Genomic DNA, 8,941 nt, shown 5'->3' with positions numbered 1-8,941 from the left:
AGAGATATGCCATGTTCCTGGACTGGAAGAATCAATATTGTGAAAATGACTATACTACCCAAAGCAATCTACAGATTCAATGCAATCCCTATCAAATTACCAATGGCAGTTTTAATGGAACTAGAACAAAAATCTTAAAATTTGTATGGAGACACAAAAGACCCCGAATAACCAAAGCAGTCTTGAGGAAAAAAAACGGAGCTGGAGGAATCAGGCTCCCTGACTTCAGAGTATACTACAAAGCTACAGTAATCAAGACAATATAGTACTGGCACAAAAACAGAAACATAGATCAATGGAACAAGATAGAAAGCCCAGAGATAAACCCACACACCTATGGTCAACTAATCTATGACAAAGGAGGCAAGGATATACAATGGAGAAAAGACAGTCTCTTCAATAAGTGGTGCTGGGAAAACTGGACAGCAACATGTAAAAGAATGAAATTAGAACACTCCCTAACACCATACACAAAAATAAACTCAAAATGGATTAGAGACCTAAATGTAAGACCAGACACTATAAAACTCTTAGAGGAAAACATAGGAAGAACACTCTGACATAAATCACAGGAAGATCTTTTTTGATCCACCTCCTAGAGTAATGGAAATAAAAACAAAAATAAACAAATGGGACCTGATAAAACTTAAAAGCTTTTGCACAGCAAAGGAAACCATAAACAAGACGAAAAGACAACCCTCAGAATGGGAGAAAATATTTGCTAATGAAGCAACTGACAAAGGATTAATCTCCAAAATATATAAACAGCTCATGCAGCTCAATATTAAAGAAACAAACAACCCAATCCAAAAACGGGCAGAAGACCTAAATAGACATTTCTCCAAAGAAGACATACAGATGGCCAAGAAGCAAATGAAAAGCTGCTCAACATCACTAATTATTAGAGAAATGCAAATCAAAACTACAATGAGGTATCACCTCACACCGGTTAGAATGGGCATCATCAGAAAATCTACAAACAACAAATGCTGGAGAGGGTGTGGAGAAAAGGGACCCCTCTTGTACTGTTGGTGGGAATGTAAATTGATACAGCCACTATGGAGAACAGTATGGAGGTTCCTTAAAAACTAAAAATAGAATTACCATATGATCCAGCAATCCCACTACTGGGCATATACCCAGAGAAAACCATAATTCAAAAAAACACATGTACCCCAATGTTCATTGCAGCACTATTTACAATAGCCAGGTCATGGAAGCAACCTAAATGCCCATAGACAGATGAATCGATAAAGAAGTTGTGGTACATATATACAATGGAATATTACTCAGCCATAGAAAGGAATGAAATTGGGTCATTTGTTGAGATGTGGATGGATCTAGAGACTGTCATACAGAGTGTAGTAAGTCAGAAAGAGAAAAACAAATATCGTATATTAACGCATTTATATGGAACCCAGAAAAATGGTACAGATGAACCGGTTTACAGGGCAGAAGTTGAGACACAGATGTAGAGAATAAATGTGTGGACACCAAGGGGGGAAAGCCGTGGGGGGGGTGGGGATGGTGGTGTGATGAATTGGGCGATTGGGATTGACTTGTATACACTGATGTGTATAAAATTGATGACTAATAAGAAGCTACTGTATAAAAAAGTAAGTAAAATAAAATTCAAAAATTAAAAAAAGGATAATAAGGGAATATTATGAAAAGTAAAGCATTAGGCTAATAAATTAAACAACTTAGAAAAAAATTGACAAATTCCTTGAAAAACACAACTTACCAAAACTAATAAAATGAATTAGAAAACTTGAATATCTACTAAAGATATTAATTCATTATCAAAAACCTTCCCCAAAGACCGCTCCAAGCCCAGATCATTTTGCTGATGAATTCTATCAAATACTCTGCAAAATTCTATCAGACACAATACCAAAGAAGATAAAGGAATAGCTAACAAGCCCACAAAAATATGTGTGATATAATTAGTCTTCAGGGAAATGCAGATCAAAATCCCATGAAGTGATATTACTTCATACACATTGGAATGGTTAAATGTAAAAAGACATTGTGACATCAAATGCTGGCAAGTATCTGGAGCCACCAGAACTTTCATACATTGCTTGTGCACTACTACCCCTTTGGAAAACTTTCTGGCACTTTCTTACAAAGTTAAAAATAAACCTATTCTATGACCCATAAATTCCACTTCTGGATATTTGCCCAAGATAAATGAAAACATATGATCATGAAAATACTTGCACAAGAATGTCTACAGGAGCTTTTTTTGTTTGTTTGTTTTTTGCGGTACGCGGGCCTCTTACTCTTGTGGCCTCTCCCATTGCGGAGCACAGGCTCCGGATGCGCAGGCTCAGCAGCCATGGCTCACGGGCCCAGCCACTCTGTGGCATGTGGGATCTTCCTGGACCGGGGCACGAGCCCGTGTCCCCTGCATCGGCAGGCGGACTCTCAACCACTGCACCACCAGGGAAGCCCTACAGGAGCTTTTTAAAAATTGGGTACAAACTTTCAGTTATAAGATAAATACATTCTGAGGATCTAATGTACAGCATGGTAACTATAGTTAATAATGTGGAATTGTGCACTTGAAATTTGCTGAGAGTAGACTGTATGTGTTCTCAGCACACACATGAAAAAGAGTTAACTATGTGAGCTGATGGCTGTTAATTGACTTGAATTTGGTAATCATTTCATAATGCATATGTACATCAAATCATCAAGTTATACACTTTAAGTATAAAAATTTTATTTGTCAATTACTCCTCCATAAAGGTGAAAAAATAAATAAAAATTAATAGTTCCAAATTGGAAACAAATGAATGTCCTTCAACAAGAAATTAGAAAAAATACAGTTTATTTGTACATTGGAATGGTGCTTAGCAACAGAAAGGGAACAAATTACTAATAAATCACAACACTGATGAATCTCACAGACATCATGTTGATGGAAGAAAACAAGATACAAGATGTAATTCCATTTGCGTGAAGTTCAAGAACAAGCAAAAGTAAACCTATGTTGACTTGCCTCTCTGGGCATGGAAGATTGACTGAGAAGGGGCACGAGCAGCAGTTTGCTGGAAAACTGGCTCTCGGGGGCCGGGGGACAGGGGGGAATCTCTGGTTTGTAGTATTTGCTGATTTCCCATCATGGCCCTCTTTAACATAACAGCAGGATATGGGGATGAGATGTCTGGAATTGCCTGTGGGGGAGCTATCTCCTGCACACCACTGGACCCAGGAGACTTTTCTGGGTTGACATGCTTTGTACTTTGACTGGGGTGGTAATTACTTTGGTGTACACAGTTGCCCAAACTCACTGCACTGTATAATAAAGACCTGCATATTTCACTGTAAAAAAAAAAAAGTCTTCAACAGCTTCTGTTGTCTACAGGGTAAAGTCCAAACTCCCTCCTAAGGGATAAAAACCCTTCATAATCCAGCCCGTCCCTACTTTTCCAGATTTACCCTTACTCCAGACCATAGTATCAGCTTAGCTCTCTGCACGATTTTAGTCTTGTTCCTCCCTCTCCCTGGAGTAACCTTCCCTACGATGTCCTTATAATAAATAACTTTATGACTCAACTCAGCTCAAAATCACCTCCTATATAAAGCCCTCTGGATCCACACTTCTTGCAGGTAGAACAGACAGTTGTGCAAGACTAGAGTTCTAGAGATTTGCTGTACAACATCGGGCTTATAGTTAACAATATTGTATCGTACACTTACGATGTTCAGAGGGTAGATCTCACGTTAAGTGTTCTTCACACACACACACACACACACGCACACACACACAAGCTGTCACTACACAACCAAACACTAGCTGTTCTCCTCTCTCTCTGCTCCCAAACCTCAGATGTCAGAGTAAGAAGGGTTAGGTAAAGATATAAAGCCTATTTTCTGTGATCTTGTTACATATTAACTAAAAATATCAAATGTGTTTAAAGTAAAATTTTCTAGTTTGGATCTGAAATTCAAAATATTTAATAACAATTACAGAAGAAGAACTAAAATGGCCCCCTTGATACTTTATGTGTATAACTCTGTGCTGCCTTATATTGCAGTTATATTGTTGAGGTTTCCACATGTGTGATCTATACAGAGACCTGGTCACCTTGGATGGGGATTCATCTTTTCCAGCATTGATCACCTCGGGAAGAGGATTTGCTGGACTCCGGTAAGGTATCAAAGATTCTGTCTTTCTCTTGACTGATTATCTGGATTTAGAGGCAGATACAACATTGCCTATAACTGTGTAGGAAATGAATTGGAGCAGGTCAAGACTAGAGAACCCTGGAGGCCGGGAGGCCATTGTAGGCAGTGTTGTAGCGTCTACACTAAAATTGATGATGGGAATTCCCTGGCGGTCCAGTGGTTAGGACTCGGTGCTTTCACTGCCTGGGCCAGGTTCTATCCCTGGTGGGGGGACTAAGACCCCACCACACTCTATGAGGCTCGGCCAAAAAAATAAAATTGATGATAACCTGCTTTAGAGTAATACAGAGATGAATTCATTGGAGAATTTCAAAATAAATGTTTTTTGATTAAGTGATAAAGTCCCACAGTTCAAGCTCCCTCTCACCCTTTTCCTTATAACCTAGTTTCCATCCCCCTAGTAGATAACCATATTATTTCCTATTTGTCCTTCCAGAGGTTTTGTCAACATACATAAAGTCATTGCAATATATATATATATATAATTTTGTTCCTTTCTTATTTTACACAAATGACAGCACACCACACATGCTATTTTGCACCTTGTTTTTGCAACTTAATCTGGAGAGATGGGTATAATTTATCTGGGGGACATCAGTGCATGAAGAGTTTCCTCATTTTTATTATAGCTACATAGCATTGTATAGAATAGCTGCATCACTGTAGATTTTACCAGTCCCCATTGATGGACATTTAGTTTCCAATCAATAATGCTACAACCTTGTATATGTCATTTTGTCTGCATGCAAATAACTGTAGGGTACATTGCTATAAGTGAAAATCCTGAGTTAAAGGGTATATGCATTTCTAATTATGACCAATATTGTTAAATTCTCCTATATCGAGATTTTACCAATTCACACCACCAACAAACTTTAGCGTGCAACTGGAGGTCTTATTAAAACACAGCTTGGTGGGGTCCAGGCCCAGAGTCTCTGATTCAGAAGGTCTGATGTGGGACCCAAGAGTTTGCATTTCTAACAAGTTCCCAGGTGGTGTTGCTATTGTTTGCTGGTCCAGGAACCAGACTTTGAAAACCACTGTAACAAAATGACTGGGCTGCCACTGCACCATGGAACTATCCTCTCAAAGTCAGCAATGTCCTCGACAATGTCGTGGTCTTTTCTCCATCTTCCTTTTCCTTGACTTTTCTGCTATATTTTAAACGTTTTCCTTTTTTTGAATCTTCTCTTCCTATTTGACTCTGTTAATGTTCTTTCCTGCTGTTGTTGTCTTGTTCTTTCAGCGACTTCCCTGCCACTTAACTGGTCCAGGCTCCATTTATTGACCCACAACTTTTCACCCCTAGAAAGCTCACTCCTTCTCAAGAGTAGGAACACAGAGAGAAAGTAAAGGCTGAAGCAATCTTTTGATCCTAACAGGAATGCTTGTGTTGCTGAGAGAATCCAGATCCTGATGACATTACTTGAATCCTCTCTATTTAGCCATACCTGAAGCCAGCCCCTCCCTTCCCTTTTTTCTTTCTTTGCCATCAGAGTAATAGATATAGTTTAAAAAAATCAAACTGTAGAAGAAAACTGGAAATACTCTGACCCACCTTTCCCCACTGCAGACCCCATTCTGCTCCCTGGAAGCAGGCTTGTTGCTGTGGAGGGAGTGCACTGCGTAACCCTTGCAGGTGTATTTACAGCACAGACATTATCTTCTTGCAAATGGCAATGATTTTTTGTCTGTTTGTTTTTTTTGTTTTTCCTTTTTGGCCGCATTGCGTGGCATGCAGAACTTCCCCAACCAGGGATCGAACCCCCAGCCCCCGTGGAGTCTTAACCACTGGACCACTAGGGAAGTCCGATAGTGTTTTTGGTTTTGCTTTTACAAAATCAAGATATTAAAATAATGTTCTTACAGGTTTATGTGTCTTGGAGAAGGGGAGCCTTCATTCAGTTCCCACAAAGGTGACCCTATGTACCTTCCATTCTTTTGGCTATTTCATCGGATGTTTGCTTCTGTATTTATGTTTTTGAAAATTTTTTATTGCAGTATAGTTGATTTACAGTGTTGTGTTAATCACTACTGTACAGAAAAGTGATTCAGTTATACATACATATACATTCCTTTTTTATATTCTTTTCCATTATGGTTTATTGTAGGATATTGAATATAGTTCTCTGTGCTATACAGTTGGACCTTGTCATTTATCCATTCTATATATAAAAGCTTACATCTGCTCACACCAACCTCCCACTGCATCCCTCCTCCAATCCCCTCCCTCTTGGCAACCACCAGTCTGTTCTCTATGTCCATGATTCTGTTTCTGTTTTGTAGACAGGTTCATTTGTGGCATATTTTAGATTCCACTTATAAGTGATAACATATGGTATTTGTCCTCTTTCTAACTTCCTTCATTTAGTATGATAATCTCTAGGTCCAACCATGTTGCTGCAAATGGCATTATTTTGTTCTTTTTTATGGCTGAGTAATATTCCATTGTATATATATACCACATCTTCTTTATCCATTCATCTGTTGATGGACATTTAGGTTGTTTCCATGTCTTAGCTATTGTGAGTAGTGCTGCCATGAACATAAGGATGCATGTATCTTTTCGAATTATAGTTTTGTCTGGGTATATGCCCAGGAGTGGGATTGCTGGATCATATGGTAATTCTATTTTTAGTTTTCTGAGGAACATCCATACTGTTTTCCATAGTGGCTGCACCAACTTACATTCCCATCAACAATGTAGGAGGGTCCCCTTTTCTACACCCTGTACAGCATTTGTTATTTATAGATTTTTTAATGATGGCCATTCTGATTGGTGTGATGTGGTACCTCATTGCTTCCGTATTTCTAAAGAATATGTTTACTTTGATTTTTTTATATATCAGTTTTAGATGTCAACTATTGACTTCTATTAATAAGGAGATCAGCATTTAGCCGACTTATCTCTTCCCCCACTTCCTCTATTCTCTCTCTTCCTCTGTTCTCTCATAGTAAATCCATCACAAATTTTGGTTAAAATAATAGTATTGATATTATTATGACTCTGTAAATATTATTCAATGATAAGCCAAGTAGTAATTATGATGAATGTTTCCTTTCCTGGGCCTTTTTTTTTTTTTTTTGCTTTTCTGTTATTTAACTGTTTATTTTCCCTCACCCTTATTTCCCTTTCCTATTTAAGAAATAGTCTTAAGCTGGTCTGTAGAACAGCTTAAGACCCCTCAGTGGTTGCTCCTTCCCATTCAGTGGTCTGAGTGGTGGGAGCTGCAGACCAGTCTTTGGTGGCCAGCTGAGCGCTCCAGTCACGGGGGCACCTGTGCTCCTTCAGGCCAGTCTGTGACCTCAGGTTGAGTAGCAGTGAATTCAGGATCTGGAGGGGTCCATTCCCCCTGAAATTCCCCCTGGGCCCCAGCCTTTTCAGCAGCAGCCTGGTCTTCCTTTTCACTCTCCTCAGGATCTCTGTAGAAGTAGTGATCAGGCCTGACCTCCCAGGGGTGGTCACAGGACATGGTGCCGTACATGTGCAGAACTTCCTGAAGCAGCATCCACTACATCAGACCAGCTGAGTGGCTTCTCCTGCTGGTGCGTGGTGCGGCCGTGTCCACACAGCACAGAGGAGTGTCTGTTATACAGAGCAGTGGTAGGCAGGTTAGCATAAGACGTCTCTGAGAGGCTGGGGGTCAACCCTGGGATCAGAAACCACCAGAAGTCAGAAAGCCACTCGCATCTGGCCAGTGAAGGTCCCAGGAGTGAAGCAGCCAGGAAGAGGAGCGGCTCCAGTAGCAGCAGCAAACCTCAGCACAGCTCACCGGCCGGTATCCCGGGAGTATTTCACGTGACACTGACCCCAGCCAGGTTTTCAATGGCAACAACAGCAAAAGCTGCCAGGAGAAGCTTCTCCCAGGTTCTCTTCAGGTTTATGATGTAGGTGCCATCACTTTTTGCAGATAGGAAACCATAGGTAATGTATTTAATGAGTTAAATACATTTCATCTGCCTTCACTATTTTAATTGCATGTCCTCCAAGCGGCAGGTAGCCTAACTTGGAGTCAGCTGTGTCTAGTTCCATCTGAGCTGATTAAAACTGGTTAGGACCACCCACCCTCCAACAGGGCGTGCACGAGCGCCCACTAGGTGACCTTTGACATCAGAGGGCTGAAGACTCCACCCTCAGATTGTGCTGAGTGCCTCCTCATTGGATCGTGGGGAGGCCTGCAGCGTATTACGCGTGAGCAGAACGACGATTACCGCACCTTTTCCCAATCACCTTTCCCCACTCTCCCCACACCTCAGACCGCCCTGCTCCCCTTCAGGGAGGCGGCTTTGAGATTTGTCCTCCCGTATCCTCGTATCCTCACTTGGTTGCCCTGTGAATAACCCCTCTCTTGGCTGCAAACTGCAGTGTCTCAGCGTTTCGGCTTGCTGCACATCCCGCAAAAGGAACCCGATTCGATAACAGATGCTGTATTCCATTTGGAAGTCAACGTTGATGCCACCAAGGTAGGTTCCCGCTGCAAGGAATTTGAGGACACCCTCCTCCTTCATTTTCAGGCTATCAGGGGCTCTGGACATTGTGATAGTTTCCTTCTGAGTTAAGATGGGAACTCAGAACAATGCCATATGGACCCTTTTTGGGTAACACAGAAAGGCTTGCTTTTCCCGATATTAATGATTGCCTTCTAAAAATTTGTTTGGTTTTCTGTATACCTATCCAACTATTTTTTTAATTGTCAAATACTCACCAATATTATTCTCCGCAATTCGTATTTATAGATTTCAC

General features: G+C 40.6%; 1 pseudogene across 1 annotated transcript; it reads right to left on the bottom strand.

Moving 5' to 3' along the window:
- Positions 1-7,372: 7,372 nt before the first annotated feature.
- Positions 7,373-8,733, bottom strand: LOC308623656 (small ribosomal subunit protein uS2B-like; annotated as a pseudogene). The gene is made up of 2 exons: positions 8,606-8,733; positions 7,373-8,098 (listed from the first exon to the last, which is right to left on the bottom strand). The product of its transcript is annotated as a small ribosomal subunit protein uS2B-like (transcript).
- Between the last annotated feature and the right edge of the window lie 208 nt (positions 8,734-8,941).

Source organism: Mesoplodon bidens (genome assembly GCF_964165515.1).
Source record: "Mesoplodon bidens genome assembly, chromosome: 10".
Lineage (NCBI taxonomy): Eukaryota > Metazoa > Chordata > Mammalia > Artiodactyla > Ziphiidae > Mesoplodon > Mesoplodon bidens.
This window is presented reverse-complemented; position numbering and strand designations above follow the sequence as displayed.